The 19,140-nt window shown below is 36.2% G+C and overlaps 1 protein-coding gene across 12 annotated transcripts in view; it reads left to right on the top strand.

Moving 5' to 3' along the window:
* The window catches only part of CAMK2D (calcium/calmodulin dependent protein kinase II delta), a 312,759-nt gene that overhangs the window by 65,559 nt on the left and 228,060 nt on the right, over positions 1 to 19,140 (top strand). The gene's annotated exons all lie outside the window — the stretch shown is intronic.

Genomic DNA, 19,140 nt, shown 5'->3' with positions numbered 1-19,140 from the left:
AAAAAAAAACCCTCATTTTCATTTAGCTTTGGGATGCTTAATAGAATGGTTTTGTAGCAGATAATGTCTTCCTAATTGGGTTCAGTTTAGTAGGTATTAAAATATTATTTAGGGGACACCTGGGTGATTCAGTCAGTTAAGTGTCTGACTCTTGATTTCAGCTTAGGTCATGATCTTGTGGTTCATGGGATTGAGCCCCACTGACAGCCTGGAGCCTGTTTGGGATTCATTCTCTCTCTCTCTCTCTCTCTCTCTCTCTCTCTCTCTCTCTCTCTGCCCCTTCCACATTCATACTCTTTCTTGCATGTTTGAGCTCTCTCTCAAATAAACATTTAAGAAAAATATGTTATTTAGGTAGCATATGAAAGTCTGAAACATTTCCTTTGATTAACCCCTAAACAGTTTTCATCTAAAAAAATGAAAAAAAAAATTTACTGATATACTGTTTTATTTTTTGTACTTACATTTGGCTATAACCGTAACCAACCTTAGAATTAATAGGACAAACTTTTAAATTCTTAGATCCTGAACAAAAATTTCCAGTAGAACCCCATGAATTTTCAAAGCCATCCCAGGTGGAGTGTAGGGATTATGAGTAACAATTAGACTCAAGGAGAGAGGAAATAAGGCATTAATTCTTTCTCCTCTGCCACTTGCTTTTGCTGGATGTTTCCATTTTCTCTACAAGGATCAGAAGCAGTGGAGTATTTGAATGTTGGGAAGTGAGTAGCTGATCTTTAGCAGGAGCTTGACTGAAGTTACCAATAAAAGGTAGTATTTTATTACATCATCTCCAAATACCTTATACCAGTAAAGTCTCAGAAAAAAAATCTGTTAACATGTTGGAATTTACCCAAACTAGCTAAGTCTGTCTTCGTCTCTCCTGACTTCCAGGCTGGCCTCCTAGGAATTTTTTATGGGAGCTTTGGAGCCCATAAACTTTACAAATGTTGCTTCTGACAACATAATGAAACTACACTGGGAAGGACTGCTACCCAAAGAGACTGTTTCTTATCCTGACCCCTTACTCAGAATCTTCCTTGCCCATTGTTCTATTCTGTAGATGGTATTGGTAGGAAGATTAGCTTAAGAATCAGTTTATAACCAACTGCTACATGTTTGTTTTATTTATTTTTCACATCTCCTGTTGGTCAGAGGGAGTTTAAATGATGCCCTATGGGTTTCTTCCTGAATAAGGAAGTAAAAGTTTTCATGAACCCTGTGACTTGATGAAAATCATCATAAAGCAGTTCTGCAAGTTGTATTAATAGAACTTGAAAACAAACTTTGTTTTAAATCATAGTCGATGAAGATAATATTCCTATGGATAATGTAAAATTTATACACTTGTATGCAGGAAATATATTAGTATATACACTGACGTTTTGTGCATGCATGTTTTGTATAATATTTAGTGCAATAGGAATTAACACTGTATTAATATAAATTATCAAAATTTAGTATTACTCAAGGTGACACACTGAAGATTATAGACATCTTTATTTAATGACTATTATCTAATTGATATTACTTATCTTTATTTTTATTCTAGTATAGTTAACATACAGTGTTATATTAGGTTCAGGTGTACAATATAGTGATTCAACAATTCCATACATCACACTGTACTCATCATTCAACAATTGCATTCCTTACTCCCATCAACCATTTCAGCCATTTTCTATCCCCTCTTACCCTCTGATAACCATCAGTTCTCTATAGTTGAGAGTTTGATTCTTGGTTTACCTCTCTCTTTTTCTCTTTGCTTGTTTGTTTTGTTTCTTAAATTAAGCATATGAGTGAAATCGTATGGTATTTTTCTTTCTCTAACTTATTTTGCTTAACATTATCCTCTCTAGCTCCATCCATGTTTTTGCAAATGGCAAGGTTTCATTATACACACACACACACACACACACACACACACACACCTATGAGATACATATGTATATATGTATATGTATGTATATATATGAGATACATATGTATGTATATCTATCTATATCTATATCTATATCTATATCTATATCTATCTATCTATATATATATATATATCTCACATCTTCTGTATCCATCTATCCATGGACACTTGGGCTACTTACATAATTGGCTATTGTAAATCATGCTGAAGTAAATATAGGAGTGCATGTATTCCTTTGAATTAGTGTTTTTATACTTTTTGGGTAAATACCCAATAGTGTGATTCCTAGATCATGGAGTAGTCCTAATTTTAACTTTTCGAGGAGCCTCCATACTGTTTTCCACGGTGGTGGCACCGGCTTGCATTCCCACCAATGGTGCATAAGCGTTCCTATCTCTCTACTTCTTCACCAATACTTGTTTCTTGTGTTACTGATTTTAGCCATTCTGACAGGTATGAGCTGATATTTCACTGTAGTTTTGATTTACACTTCCCTGATGATGATTGATTTGAGCATCTTTTCATGTGTCTATTGGCCATCTGGATGTTTTCTGTGGAGAAATGTCTATTCATGTCTTCTGCCCATTTTTTAATTGGATTATTTGTTTTTTGGGGTGTTGATTTGAGTAAGTTCTCTAAGTTGGATACTAACCTTTTGTTGAATATGTCATTTGTAGATATCTTTTCCCTTTCAGTAGGTTATCTTTTAGTTTTGTTTCCTTTGCTGTGCAGAAGATTTTTATTTTGATGTAGTCTGATATTATTTATTTTAAATATGTTTTATGAGGAGGTCTAAAGATATTTGTTTTCATCCTTTTCTGATAGGGTAGAATTGGTATTTTAATGTACAAATGGAAGAATATGGTCAACAGAGAAACTCTTATGTAGAGACAGAGCATCTGGAATGAATGAAGAATTTTGAGTGTAGAGATAATTTTTTTGTAGATAACAAGAGGTTGAAGATTGAGTCACTTAGCAAGGACTCTTCAATTATTCAGTGATTTCCTCAGCAGCATTTTAAGTTGTGCTTATGTAATCGTTTCATGGTTGACTTTATTCTTCTCATGTATTGCTATTTTTCTTTGTCCTTTTCTCAGGAGTAGGAAGAAAATTTCATTAAAACACAAAACAGAATTATATTCATTGGCTACACTTCACAAAAGAGTCATTGTGTAATTTGGCCAGTTTCCTTCACCACCCATTTAAGTGGCGTGGCAAATGTAATTGGGATTTCCCCAGCCATTCAGGAATATCTGTAAATCTTTTTAAATGTAGATACAGCCACAAAATGACTGTAGCCCAGGAAAATCTACTCAGCTTGATGGCATTGCCTTTATTCCCACCATCAGATTTCTTTCCACCCAGTTTTCCAATTCAAAAGGCATAGTTAGCTTTAACCTTATCATGAAGTACATACCTTCGTGTCCTAAACTGTTGGTGGAGCAGGTATGACACTTAAGCCTGGGAAATTGTGCAGAGCATGAGGGTTATCAGTCTTCCAGTTTTTGAGTGTTGTAATGGATAATCTATGTCTTTATTTCAATGGAGAATGTTCCATTCTTTAAGAGTATCTTTTTTGTGACAGCAATGGTGAATTGCCTTGATGCATTTGAGTTGTTGCATATATAGAGCATTTTATTAAAAAATACTCTGGTTGTAAATCCCAAGATAATTGTGTATCTTCATTATTCTGTGCTTGTAGTAATAATTTCTTTAGTGCAGCAAAATGCTCTCATTTTATGCCTAAGGGTTTTGTGTCTCAGGGCATTCACAAACGGTTCCTTTCTTATTTCCTGTGTGATCTATTACTGGTATCAAATAGAGAAGTATTCAGAGAGGAACTGACCCAATACTATGGGGAAACTAATATATACAGAACTGCAGTTCTTGAATTTTGGTTTTATAGTAGCTTATGCATATAGCATAATACACAGTGCATAGTAAAATCAATGAATAGTGTTCAAATTAAAGCCTGCTTAGGACTGATTTGGAAATTGTCCAACATTAGTAAGAAAAAATTAGCTATTTTAAAATAGGGGAGAAGTCTAATCATCCGCTTACATTCCAAAAGGATAAAGTAGTTGCCTGGGAAGCCATTCAGTAGACACTTTGAAAAATATAACTCTGGCTATTCAGTAATAATAGTGCTTCCAGTTAGTCTTATGCTTCAGTTTTTCCAAGGTAATAACTGGAGACACAGGACTGGAGTTTAGCATAGGCACAGATCTGCTCAGGAGGACCTTCATTCTCACAACTGGGAGTTCACTTCCCATTATTTCACAGATCACTCCCTTAAATTTCCTGGAACCCTCCCCCATACAGTCCTTGCCAGATGCTCTAGGAATTCAAATGAGATGTTTTATAGGCCATAGTAGATACACCTGTGACCTTTTGTTCTTCTCAGAATTTTTTCAGCACCTTTACCATTATGAATTCAAGAGTGGGGGTGAGGTTGCATTGGAAATGAGTTGTAAGTCATGCTGAATTGTATTCAGAATCCTCTGTTGCTTTTCTTGGTCAACACATTTTGAACTTCATAAGGTTATGTTCTTTTCTTTGGTTTAACTACCTTTGGTTCGTCCTACCATTTTGATCTGGTTTCATGTTGTCATTTTTACATGGATGTTCTCCCATGTTACCCCTTTCCCCACCATGGTATTTTTGGTATTCAAACTAAGTTCGTGTTAATTCCTATGCAGCAGCTTTGACATTTATTCAACCAATAATTATTGAGCACCCATTATGTGCTTAGCACTTTCCTAGATTTTGGAGAAGCAGTGGTGAACATGACAAATTCCCTGCCTTTAAGAAATTAGTATGTTAGTGAGAATGAAAAGATGGTAGGAGATGAGAACAAATTTCTTTTAAGTAAGTAATCAAATAAACACATTGATAACTTCAGATTGTATTCAATGCGATGAAGACAGTAGACATGGTGAGGTGATGTGACTTTATTCAGATTAACAAGAATCATCTTGTAGATGATTGAATCTTGTAGATTCCGCTTGGTAGAGCTGCTTGAGAAAGAGTAGTAAGAAAAGATGTGTTTGGTAACATTTGAACAGAGGCCTGAATGATAGAAGGATCTACCCATGGAAAAAGCCAGGAAGATAATATATAAGCCAGAGGGGGAAAAGTAATGCAAAGTCCCTGAGGCCAGAATAAGAAGGGCATGATGGAGGAAAAGGTAGTAGTGTATCTGGATATAACAAGCAAAAGTGAGAGTGGAATGAAATGAGGCTGGACAGATAGGGAGTGACTGGTTTGTATAGAATTTTATAGGCTTTGAGTCTTTAGTTGTGTTCCCCATGGAACACTCTGAGGTGGAGATTTGCATAAAGGAAGGTTATTGGGGAATTATCTCTGGATCAACATCTGTGAGGGAGTGTGAAAATGGACTGGCGGTGTTAGGAGTTAGAACTGTAATTCATCTCAAGAAAGGTCTCAGTCTATCTTATGTAGGCTCTAGTGTGGAGTTGGCCTGTCAACATTGTCACACCTTTAGGCAAGGCACTTGGTGTTTAAACCTGTGTACTGCATCAATAGATGCAGGTATGACCTTTGCTGAGAAGACTTGAGCTGATGCAGCTAACAACTCCTGGACAAGGCCTCTGTGAGATCCAGCCACCTCCAGAACCTCAGCAGCTAAGGACCTAAACAAGGTACCACAGTATTTGTCATACTACCAGGAAGCATTCAGTATTGATGGTTCAGCTTGTTTTTCAGCACACCGTTTACATTTGTTTAAAATACTTGGTAAATACTCGAGATGATCGCAGACCCAGTTATACACACCCACACCAGACAGTGTTGTTCTCGTTCAGGTTAAGACTGAAGGTGCACAGGAAAAGCAATAGGGATTGAGGAAGAGCCTTCTTTCCACTTCTCCCATCCTCTTCTTCTGTTTATCCATTTAACTATTTCTTTTTCAAATGTGTTCATCATTCTCTTTATATGTTAACTTTTTTTTTCTTTTCTTTTTTGTCTTCCATGGTCACTTTTTAGTAGAGGACCAATTTTGAAACAGACTGAAGACAGTGTTATAAATCCACCTTAACTGTTCAGACAAGAAACACTGATGATGTGGCTTAGGGCACTGGAAGTTGGAAAGCAAAGGTGAGGTGAGTTTGAGAGGCATTTCAGGGTTGGAAAGTTGTCATTCTGGGACAGAATACTTGAATGAAGGAAAGCAAGGAGTAAACGGGGAAGGAGCAGGTTTGGGCAGCAGGGACTGGAAGATGGTATGTTCTGCTTTGTGGAGGATGTTTCTGAAGTGCCTCATAGGACAGTCATATGAAGGTATACCTCTGGCAGCTGAAGATGTGTGGAAATCAGAGGAGAGGTCAGGCTAGAGACATGGATTTTAGAAACCTCTCTGTAGAGAAGATACTTGTGTGAATAGGTGGTTTACAGTGCTATTTCTAAAGTCAAATTCATGTAGTAAAAACTATGTTATTTAAGTGGAAAATGGTGGAAAGTTGTTTCATTCTCACATATTTAAATACTGGGACATGATTAGAAAGGACAATGACCCTCCATTTCCCCAGCGCTTTCAAGTTCTTTTGAATAAGGTTGTTTCCCAGATGAAATTCTGAGAACATACCACCTCGTGAAGGGCACATGTTTAGCAGATTCATAACGTAAAAGATCCACTTAGTCTGCCTCATGCAGCTTTTGGATGGCAAGAGCTTTGGAATAGACATACTTTTGATAGCTGATGCTGTAGTATAGAATCTTCTGGAATATTTGTTAAGTTTTAGCAACCATAGAAGTCAGTTATTTAATAATTAAGAGAATTAAGTATTTTGCCTTTGCTGAACCTGATCTACCTGATCATTGTTTTATTTGTAAGGTACAACTGTCTATTTAATTGAATGAGGTTTTTTTTTTTTTTTTCCTGTGTGGTTTTTCAATTTGTAAGTGTAGGTGTTACTCTGTCATACTGCTTTAGAAGCTTTAATTCCTATATTATTTTGTAACATAAAAGCACCTAAAAACTACAGTTTATATGAGACTCTCTGGGATGATTGAGCCAAGAAGTGGTGGAGGAAACAGGTAGAATGCCTAAAGATTTAGTATTTCATGTTAAGAGTAAAAGGAGAATAAAAATATCCCATTTGTATTTGGCTGCTTTTATGTCATTGACAAGATCAGTCAGAAGCTACCCTTTTTCAGCTGGTGGGTAGGTGTTCAAGGAATTGATGAGTTTCTTATTTCTTACAAAGCACACACCAGATGAAAAGCTTTAGAGACCTGATTTACTGCTTAAGCACAAGACAAACTTGGTCTTAATTGTGGCAGACTGTTTTATTACCCTTTGTAGGACCATTGTTAATTCTGAGGCACATTTGGAGGCAAATGTCCATTGGTCCATTCCAGCCATTGGTGTTCCTGAAAAAGGGACTGACAATTTTTTAGGCTATCAATTTTTTTATCCTAGTTGGTTAAACCTTTTGAATTGAATTTTATTGATGATTTGGCTTGCTATTAAGACAATGGCTTGTCGGGCGCCTGGGTGGCTCGGTCGGGTGAGCGTCCAACTTCGGCTCAGGTCATGATCTCACAGTTTGTGGGTTCGAGCCCCTCATCAGGTTCTGTGCTGACCTCTTGCTCAGAGCCTGGAGCCAGCTTCAGATTCTGTGTCTCCTTGTCTCTCTGCCCTTCCCCCACTCACTCTTTGTCTCACTCTGTTTCTCAAAAATAAATATAAAAAAAAAAGAAAAAAAAAAAAGACGATGGCTTGTGACCACAGGCCACATAAAATGACAGGCCAGTTGATGTTTATGCAGTCAATAAACATTTATATATCACCCATTTCTGTGGACATTGTACTGTTAGAGGTTTTGCTACTGTTATTGATCACAGATAATCAATGATTTGTAACAAATTACCTGGGAACATGTAAAATGATTACTGGTTCTAAAATACATTTTCCTCTCCTTTAAGACATGGCTGAAAATCTAACATGAGGACTGACGAACTTATTTCCCTTAAATGAGGGAAGGCCATAAAAAGGGAAGGACTATTAATTTCTAGTGCTTAGTTTAGGAAAAGTGACAATAGAAACTGATTCAAAAAGAGAATACTGGTGCTCCTGGCCAGTTCCCCAGTAAATTTTACCAACATCTTATATACAGAATCAGTTTTTTCCCCTTATGAGAAACTTCTATCCATTAATCTTGGAGTTTGGTATCGTGAAACTCTTTTTTTTTTTCTTCCACTTATGTTATTTATTATTATTTATTAAAATTTTCTTTACTTATTTAAAATTTTTTTTTAATTTTATTTATTTTCAGAGAGAGAGAGTGCAAGTGGGATAGGGACAGAGAGAGAGGGGGTAGAGAATCCCAAGTAGACTCTGCACTGCCAGTGGAGAACCCAATGTGGGGTTTGAACCCACAGACCACAAGATCATGACCTGAGCCAAAATCAAGAGTAGGACATTCAACTGACTGAGCTACCCAGGTGCTCCAAAGGTAGTTTATTTTAAGAGAGAATCATTGGATCAATTTGGTTTGTGTGTGCGTGTGCATGCGTGCGCGTGTGTGTGTGTATGCATACATATTGAAAACAAGAAAGGAGCTTAGTATGTTTGCATTAAAACTTGTGACATATGGGGCACCTGGGTGATTCAGTTGAGCATCAACTTTTGATTTCTGCTCAGGTCATGGTCCCGAGGTCGTGGGATCAAGCCCTGCATTGGGCTCCCGCACTGAATGCAGAGTCTGCCTAAGATTCTCTCTCTCCCCCTCCCTCTGCCTTTCTCCACTCACTTCTGTCTCTCTAAAATAAATAAATAAATAAATAAATAAATAAATAAATAAATAAATAAATAAATAGTAAATAAATACAGTTAAATAAATAACGTTTAAAAACTTGTGGCATAAAATTTCACACTGACCAGATGGATGAGAATTATTCTTTTATTGATAAATCAGGGCTGAAAGCTTTTTTTTCTCGATGATCATATTAAAAATAAATTCAGGGTCTTATAAGGCTCTAGATACTTGGTTTGTGGCTCAAAACTTTTGCAGATTTAATTTCCCAAACCCCTAATTACTCAGGGAAGAAAACGATTCCAGAAGTAATCTGTGTACTTCCTTCTTAAATTAAAAGGTAAACTTCTCAAAGGGGCAATAAAAATCCTCTTTTAAGAAAATGAAAGATCCCAAAGAAACATTAGAATTGTTATGGAATAATAACTTATTATTAGAATTATTGTAGAATTATATTTTTCTAAAGAAAAATAATTAAAGATTTTGACAATTTTGTTAGCAAAAGAGGAAAAGCAAACTATTCTCTTTAGTATCTTGCTTATGGATGGATTTACAGATACTTGAGGAAACTTACAGAGACTGATGCTACGAAGGTATACCAGAAGGTATCTTTGTTATTTGAAAACATTTTGATAAATTCTTTTCATTACTTTCAAGATAAAAGTTAATTTACATATTACTGTCAAAGATGTTGCTTAGAATCAAGTACAGTACATTTTAGTGATTTGGCATTCATTCATTATTCATTTATGTAATTTCTTTGTTTAATTATAATTTTCAAAGAAAATTTGAGAAAATATTGTTTATCTCTCCTAGTTCTCAAAGATACCTATTTTTATTCTAATGGTTAATTTTCATGATTATATTGACATAAATTAAAATATCTCAACACCTTTTACAATATTACCTATTTTTGCTTTCATAATTTATAGACCTATTACTGCCCTCTGGGTTTATGAGTTTCCTTTTTTAAAATCTGGAATGTAAGTTATATACCTGTTCAAATGATATAAGGGGTATCAAGGGCTCCTACACATGATGGTGGAGAATCCTGGGAGATAGGTTGAGATGCCATTTGGAAAAGCTTCTGGTTTGGAGAAACTCCCCTTCATTGGTTTGCTGTCTCCGGGTGCCTTACTAAAGGCAATCAACAAAGAATGAAGGTCTTTGCTCCATTTCTTCTGGCTTGGAGGCCTGTCCAGTTAACCGCTGCCAGCTCTCTGCAGATGTGCACACCAGAGAAAAGGAGAAGCAGGCCTAGCCTTTCGGGGAACTCATTGCCTGCAGTGGGGTGGAGTGGGGCCACTTGCTTATATAGTTGCTGCAGCACATTATTTAAAACTGACCTCAAGACTTTGGTTTGCTCAGTTTATTTTTAGAAATAATGACACTATAGCACTCTGAGGCCTGGATGTTATTTCTAAACTGAAGAGTAATATTTTTCTGAGAAATAGAATTTTGGGATTTTAAATGGATTTTTTTGGGTAAAGATTTCTGAAGCTTTTCCAGTAATTGGGACTTTCTGGGCAGAAAGAGATGGGAACAGTGTGCTTCCTTTATTCCTGCTGAACTTGAACACTAGGACAGGAAGATTGTCAAGAAAGGGGTACATAATTTTCCTTGTTCCTCCTTCTGAGTGAGTCCCCTCATGTAAAAAGAAGAAAGAAGCATTCATCCTTTTCAGTCATCTACTTTCCAAGTTACTAAATTTTAAATCGCGTTTATACACACAATACCTACTAGGTTGTCTATGGGGAGTATATTTGTGTGTATAAGTTGTAACCTGGCCTATCTAGTAGCTTGCCTAAGAGATTTGGACACACACACACACACACACACGTATCTTATCTGGAATGTATGAATAGTAACTTTTTACGTATACATATTTTGTATTATGTGCTATTTATATGGTACATAGTTATTTGGATATCTGTATAGAGAAATGTCTTTAGAAATCCATTTAATTTTTACAGATACAGTTTTCATTAGCTTCCTAATTGAAATCCTTGACTGTAATCTTTCCTTCTCTGGTTTCATACTCCACAATATCTTTATTTTTCTAAAATAACAATAACCAACGCTTTGTGTTGCTTACATTATGCCAAGCACTATTCTATTTTAATTTATAAACCTCTCAACAACTCTGTAAGGTAGGTATTATTAAAATTCTCATTTTATAGAAGAACAAACTGAGGCAGAGAGGTCAAGGAGCTTGCCCCAGTTCACAAACCTCCTGAGTGATAGAGTTGATACTTGAACCAGGCAATCTAACTTTAGAACCTGTATACTTAACCACTATGTCATACTGCCTTGCGAACAAAAATGTGTTTCCTCAGCCTTCTAATTAAAACCCACATTCTCTGCAGCAAGACATGCTAACTTCTTAACATTGGACTAAATTTATCAGCTCTTTATGTTTCTCCTCAGCTCATGTTCGAGGTCATTGTTCATAGTCTAGCACATTAGACTACTGGTCCTTCTCCAAATGTTCCAAATACATTTTCTGACTCTATACTGTTAATCATGATATACTTTTGTCTAGAATTTGCTTCATCATTGTCTAACTGGAAAGCCCCTACCTATTCTTCAAAGCCTAACTCAAACTTTACCTCTTTTATGCATTGTGATAAGATTGTTTCTCTTTCATCTGTACTTAATATGTCACTGTTTTGGTACTTGTCTCATTGTATGGTGTTATTTATCCATCTTTTTCCTTCTTGGTCTGTAGGACTTCTTGCGATTAGAGTTTGTTTTCCTCAGCTTTATACAAGTATCCTCAATACAGCTAATACAAGTGGCTGATTCATAGTAGACACTCATGAGATAGTGTCAATATTAAACTGAATTCAACACTGAATCAGTTTGCATCCTAGAATTGCAAGCAGGTTAAGAGGCAACCTGAATCTGGCTGCAAACTTCTATTGACAAGAAAATGTGTCATGTGCCTTTCACTGGGAGTACTGTGTTCCCACTGCTGATTTCATGTGACCATCTAGTAACCAGACTCAACCTTTGGGCATGTTGCCATGTCCTGGATGCTGCTCTGAGGGCCCCTGCCTGGTTTTCAGTCAGAGTTTCCTGTGCAGGTGGTGGAGGATTTTGAAATGCCTGAAACCAAATCATTACACCCACTTAAAATAGTTTCTCTTGTCTGTGTGTGATAAGAGGTGGGTGGGGAAAAAATTAGTGCACACAGCCTATTTCTTGGAGTTGAGATTGCCAAATAAATGTCATGAATGGGGAAAATTAACACATATGAGTTGGGTTTAAAATATTTTGCCCCTCCATTCTTCTGTTCACTTTAATTTAGAAAGTCAGTTTCCAGATGTTGAATGAGCATTGACTAATTTCTCAGTACCCTCTTTTATTCTGTTTTCTTGATTATAGATCATCTGACTCAAGTGTATTTAGGGAAACTGGCAGATGATTGAACATGGTGAAACTAAGAGCTTTTTATTTCTCTAAGGAAAGGAGTGAATTCAGTCAGGTTTTTTACAGTCATGGAGCCCTTCTCTGAGCAAATCTTTGATGACTTTATTTTGACTTTAATTGAAGAATGTTTGAATTAAAACATTTACTTAATAATAGTAGAACACTTTTCTTGTGTTTACTGTAGTAAATGCCAAGATGATAGAATTTCTAATTTTAAGTAAGATAAATGCTAAGTTAAAGGCCTTTGCATGATTTCAGCAAAACAAAGGGTGAGACACCTGTGTTGGAGTAGAGCAGGAAAAAGGAGAAGACGAGATTGGCCAACTCATAATTGCACCAAAATTTATTCAGTAGTGGACTGTAAATTGAAGGCTGAAAGGCACTGAAATAAATGAGGAATTTGAATTTTACAAGTTTATACACTTTTAAAATGAGTCCAAAGATTGAATGATAATATTATACAATTCTGAAAAATTAATTAGAACTACCATTTTAAAAAATCTGAGTGTACATTTTTCTCATTTACCCTGTTCTGTTTATGAAAGTTTATTTAGAAATGATTAAAAGAAAACCCAATACATTACAACAATATATTGTTCTTCTTCTTCTGTCAAAACAGTTAAAACATTTAGCTTGTATTGTGTGATGGAAGGTTTTGTGCATGTAATCTAATTTAATTCTTGCAGTTGCCCTGTAAAGCGTTATCATCTTTCATCATGTAAACACAGCCAAGGAAGCTCAGGAACTGCTCCAGAAAATAAGGAGCAGAGCGGGATTCAAACTCAGGTTCACTACTACTGCAGTCCATGTTTTTTTTCAGGGGTGGAGAATTTCAGTTTTGACTAAAGATACTCCTTGAAACAAACATACCAGAAGTACAAAACTAACAAAAGTTGTAACTGAAATAGGCTGTTGTTTATATTAGGTATGTTATTTGGCATAATTTAAGCAGAAGTCATCTAAATAAATGATTTATTCATATTTCAATTATCATTGAAATCTCAATAGAGAGTTTGATTAAATGGGTATTTATGATTTTTTTTTCCCCTCAGTAATATGATCACTTGTATTTCTGGCTTGGAATGGATTCAGGATAAAATTTGAGGTCAGATTTTGTTTCTCAGAACATTCTTGAAGTTTTCTGTGACTAGTGAATGATCTGATCTGTTGGGATTGGCCATGTCACTAACTGTCTTTGCACTGAAAATAAAGAGTATATAGTGTATCTCATTTTTCATTTTTTTTTTTAAATTGTTATTTCTGAGAGAGAGAGAGAGACAGAGAGAGAGAGAGAGAGAGAGAGAGAGCGAGCAAGCAAGGCAAGGGCAGAGATAGAGGGAGCCACAGAATTGGAAGCAGGCTCCAGGCTCTGAGCTGTCAGCACAGAGCCCGATGCGGAGCTTGAATTCACAGACCATGAGATAATGACCTGAGCTGTAGTCGGCCACCCAACCGACTGAGCCACCCAGGCGCCCCTCATTTTTCATTTTTAATATAGAAGTATCATACATGGGGGATGGAAGGAGGGAAAAGAAAAGAAATATAGCTTAAGCTTAAATACAGCTAGCAATAAAACTGAATATTTATTTCAGTAAATACAGTCAACAGGGACCAGATACCTGCTCTTCTACTGGAACTTCCTTAATTTACTGAATGACTTATAGGAAAATTACAGAATTTTTTTTTCTTCTGCATTTCATTCTCTGACTCTTAATTTAGGGCAATGATCTTTGTGACCTACCTATTTCACAGAGAGATGATATAGATTAATTAGACCATGCCAGCCAAGTGCCCAGCGCCTGCCCTAGAGAAAGGGCAGACCTGTCATTAGGAGGCCTTTGTTTGTCTCAAGTCCCTAAACAGGATGGTGTCATCACTCCATATCCTAATGGGAGTCACCTACATTCAGGCCAAGGGCAGGTTTTCCCATGACACAAACAGCGTTTTTTCTTGTAGTTCTGTGTGACCAGGCAGATTTCCACTTTGTGGACCTCAGTGTCCTCATCTGTAAAAGGAGCAGACCCTAGTTAGATAATTCCTAATGGGTAGTTACCCTAGAGCAAGTCTAACTTCTAAGTCCTTTGCTTCTCTTGTCCCACCTAGCTTCTTGGACCTATTAAACAATTTTTTTTAAGCTCATGTGCTATTAATGAACTGTAACAGACACTGAGTGAGATGGGCCATTTAGATCCCCCTCCATGGAATGTCTTGTTGGCCAGAGGTGGGGTAGGCATTCAGTAGAGGTTCCAACAATCAGGGATCAGCTGCAGCTGCAGAGAGCTGGCTGTACCATGGTCCAGTTAGTTAAGGTATTGTTGGACTTGTGTCACAGTTCAGGTTCTCACTCTCCCTGACCTTCCTTCCTTCCCCTTTCTTTTACGAGTCTTGATCCCTTTAAATATCTTGCACTCCACAGTCTGCTTCCACAGAACCCTTAACTCTTCCAGTTAAGAATTTAAACATAATGAACAAACAAGACCAGTAGGAGGGAATTCCTCAAGCTACAAATGAATAGACTTCTTTGTAATAGACTTGTGCCGTATTCTGTAGTTTATTAATTTGGAAATAATATTTTCATGTTAAAATAAAGCTCACCTCAAAAGGTAAAGTTCAGTCACTGTTAGGTTTATGATAGGATTTTAGTACAGGACAGTTGCATAGAATTTTTCCATTGGACATGAAGCCTTTGACAGGCAAAGTTCTTAGTTCCATTAAGGACGTTTATAGTAAGCTTTTTAAAAATGTTATTACCATTTTTTATCTTTAAGTAAATTTATCTTACACTTTGTGTTTAGTTGACTTTTATCGGCCTTTGAAAAGAAACATCAATACATCAAATATTACAGCTCTTACCAACATGCCTTAGAGATACATACTTTAAAGTATTTTTTAGCTGGTCTTCAAATACATCATTGTGAGTGTTAACAGAGGCCATCCTTCCCTTTCTTCCTTCTTTTTTCCTTTATTCCTTCCTAAATGATTTGGATTTGGTTATTTTTGTCCTAAGGAAAAAAAAATCTGACAGCTACTATGAGTTTGATATCCTTATAAAGAATGTATGCTGAGCATTTCTAAGAAATTAGATTTCCTATTGTAACGGAAGGCTGATATTTCCTTGCTTGTGCTTTAATTTTGAATTTGCATTTAGAGATTTGGCTTCTGTTTTTTTTTGTTTGTTTGTTTGTTTTGTTTTGTTTTGGATTTTGAAATGAGAGTTATCAAAACTCCATTATGTAACTTTTTGAAAATTTGATTTCTCTCCCTATCCATGTAAGGGATATGACTTAGTATTTTTCTGTTTTCTTTTAGACATGATTATTGATTTTTTTTTAACCAAGAAGAGCAGAGACTGGGCAATATGTAACTAGTCTGTATAGCAGGCATCTAGCAAAGAGTTAAACAGAAAAAAAGGGGCTTGGGAGAAGCAAGCATTTAAAAAAAAAAAACACAACATGTATTAGTAAAGAAGAGGATAAGAGACTAAATTCTGGCATGTGGATATTCATGAACCTCAACTATTTGATTTGACCCACTGTCTGTTTATGTTGTGGTCATAAAGTAAATATGTGAGTTACACTACTAAGCCTTTGTAATTAGCTCTTTAGCATTAACAACTTTTCATACTTTCTTATTTGTTTTTTCATTTACCCATCCATTCATTTTAACAAATTTTCATCTCAATGATATTGGTACGTCAGACCCCCAGAGGAGTACTACGTGAATGGAATATGCTCCAGGGATAAAATAAAACCAAGACATAGTACACATTGAATTATTTCTTTCATATTAAGTACAGGCACAAGCTAAGCTATGCTGTTAGGAGTCAGAATAGTGATTACTCTGGTGTGGGAGGTTGGAGCTGGGAGCATGAAAGGTTTTGGGTGCTGGTTTTCCTCTGTTTCTTCGTCCGGGTGCTGGCTGCATGGGTGTATTCATTTTGTGAAAGATCATTGCACAATATACTTATGGCATATGCAATCCTATATGCTTGTTTGTGTTTTATACTTAAATGAATATTTTTTTACAATATTAGACTTGGGAAATGGCTTTGGGTTAGACGTACTTTGTGTCCACCTAGACTTTAAGAATTCCAGAACCAAGTATGGAATCACTGAAATGGAAAAGATCTCAGTCTAGCCCACCATGTCATGAGGAGGAATAGATGCCAAGAAAGCTTTGGAGTCTTGCACGTGCCCTGTGGTGCTATGATTTCATGTCTTACCACCAAGGAAACTGATGTTCAGTGAGGTCCCACCTTCTGAAAAGCACCCTGATCTAGCTGCTTCCTCTGCTTGAGTTTTTCCCGCTGTGGGGCTCAGCCTGTCACATAAAAGTGGCTCTTTTATAGGACTGTTCTTTATTAAATGGGGGATATGGGTTAACATAACTTAGAAAGACTTCTAATGACAATTAATGCAAAAAAATTTCTTTCACTTAACCCTCAGGTAATCTGATTTTCAGCTAGACAGAACTATCAAAGTATAAAATATTCTATTGTTTGAAATTTTACTGTAGCTTTTAAAATCTTTACTTTCATGGTAGTTTATTTCATAACTGTTTATTTCACATCTGTTAAAAAAAAGCTTTGATCTTTGGAGCTTGAATGAAGATGCTACTAGATACTCTTCTATGTGTATCTATGCAGATTTCCTACATAACACTAGTAAGATATCCCCTTTAGGTTTGTATGTTTGTTTGTATGTTTGCCACCAGGAAAAGCCACTTTTTTTCCCCCTGTATTCATGGAGCTATTTTTACTTGACTCGTTACTTAATTCAAGGCCTATAGTTCAGATTTTAAAATTATATCATGTCATATTACATATTGACTATGTAATAAATAAAGTTGATTTTAGTTTTCTGATAATACAATAGCTAATCCCATTTTTGTCAATCCAACAAACATTGAAATTTCTGGAATCTAGGCTCAGTTCTTATCCAGTGGCCAGTGCTAACACAGGGCATTCTTATTCAGAAGGCTTTTGTCTTGTCTGATTCTTACAGCAGCCTCTGGATTGACTAACCAGATTATCCTCATATCTCTGTAGCCAGCTGAAGAAGGAAGTATGCCAAGTTATATCAGGAGTAATCTCCATCCGTTTTTTTACTCCTACTTTCATATTTGTATTACTTTTTCCCTGTTTACTTACAAATTCATTTAATATTTATTGTTTCTTTATTATATGTCAGACACTGTCTTAGGTGTGGGATATAAAATGGTGAACAAAAAAATAAACAGATCCTGCTGTCTGGTCCTTATAGTTTATTGCAGAGATAGATCATTAAAAAAACAAAAAAACAAAAAAAATGCTACAACTGAATAAAAAAAATAACAAATGAAGCAAGTAATAACAAAGTGGAATTTCTACTATGTTGAGAACCAATAATATAGGATTTGGGCAAGTTAGACATGGTCTTTTTGAGAAAAACTTGTTTTAGGATATGAAGAATGAATAGGTATAAATTAGACAAGGAAAGGAGGAGTGAGTATTCCAGCAGTGGGGATAGCGTGCACAAAGGTTCTGAGGTGGGAGAACCATGGCACATTTGAGGCTCTTAAATGGCTGGAGGGGAAAGTAGGGATGTGGAGGAAAGTGAATAATAGAGGGGACTATGGATTGGGAGAAGTGGAGGAGTCAGTGGACTGATGATGCTCCTGATCTTTTGAAGAAAAGTTACCTGAAGACATTGAACACACTGTTTGGAAAATGAGCAGTTGGTGGTTGGAGATTAGAGTTTTTAACTTCCTGACTCCGGAGGAGGATGACCAAGTTTCAAGGAATGACTACCAGAGTAGTAACTGAAATGGGCAGGAAGTGAAGATCACTGGAGACAAAGTGGTCAAGGAACTGAGAAGCTGTGTGTGGATGAGTTATCCACATGTTTGTTGAGGTAGCCTAACATGTTGGCAAGCTATGAATGAAGTAGAGGATGGCTAGGTGCCACATCTTTAATAAACGAAGTAGATTGAATGGTTGGGGTGCAGGGAACAGATCGGGGAAGGAGAACCACTTTAGCCAAATAAAAATTTCCTAACATTTGAGTGGTTTGTATGATAGAGATGGCTTGGATTTTGAGTGATCTTTTTTTCCAATTTTTCATTGTATTTTGGCCAGTATGTGGACATAAAATCAGAGCTAAAGGAGTCTTCTCATTTGGGTTGCAGATTCCACAATGACAGGAATTGTGTCGTAATCACTTGTGTTGAGCCTGTATAGATCTTCTTGGCTTACCCAAAGACAAACTGTAGATATTGATGAATAAAGCATAGTAATAAATTATGAATGAAGTAAACAGTGCAGCTATTTTAGATGGAAGATTTTGTTTTTATTTTCATACAACCCTGCAAATTTTGTAAATTTTACATGACATTTTACCTCTGTGACTACAATTAAGTTTGCTTGTCCACTATTTACATATTAGGCTCAGGTTTTTTTCTCCCCCAAAATGAACTTTTGAAATAGAATAATTAATTTCCCTCTGATTCCATGGGAACTATACCATTTATGCAAATATTTTGAGGAGCCAGTCACATCCTTTTGATAGAAATTGCATTGAGGGGCATCTGGTATGATTAGGGTAAGTTTTGTCTGGGAAGGATCTTCCTGCCTCCCCAAATTCTTGTTTGTTAGCTTTTATCATTCATTTGTTTAGCCAGCCAGCCAGCAGTCTGTCTTTTTATTAAGCAATTGCTTGAGAGATTCAGATAGTTCACAGAAGTATATAAACTATGATTTTAAAGTCAGAAGTAGTCTGTTATGTAGATGCAAAAAATACCTGGCAGAACATGGATCAAATTGTAAATAGTGGTATATCTGGGTAGTGGTGTTTTAAATGATATTTATTTTAGCTGAAATATATCGTGTGTGTGTGTGTGTGTGTGTGTGTGTATTCTAGTTGGAATCTACCATTTCTTAAAATAAGATTTTCAAAAATAATATTAGGGTGAAAGAAGAAGGTAAACAGGGACAGGGACGAATAAGTCAGGAATAAGGCTATGTGAAAAGGGAAA

This window comes from Panthera uncia, chromosome B1 (genome assembly GCF_023721935.1).
Source record: "Panthera uncia isolate 11264 chromosome B1, Puncia_PCG_1.0, whole genome shotgun sequence".
NCBI classification, from domain to species: Eukaryota; Metazoa; Chordata; class Mammalia; order Carnivora; family Felidae; genus Panthera; species Panthera uncia.
The sequence above is the reverse complement of the archived record's forward strand: the minus strand, read 5'-3'. Positions and strand labels throughout refer to the sequence as shown.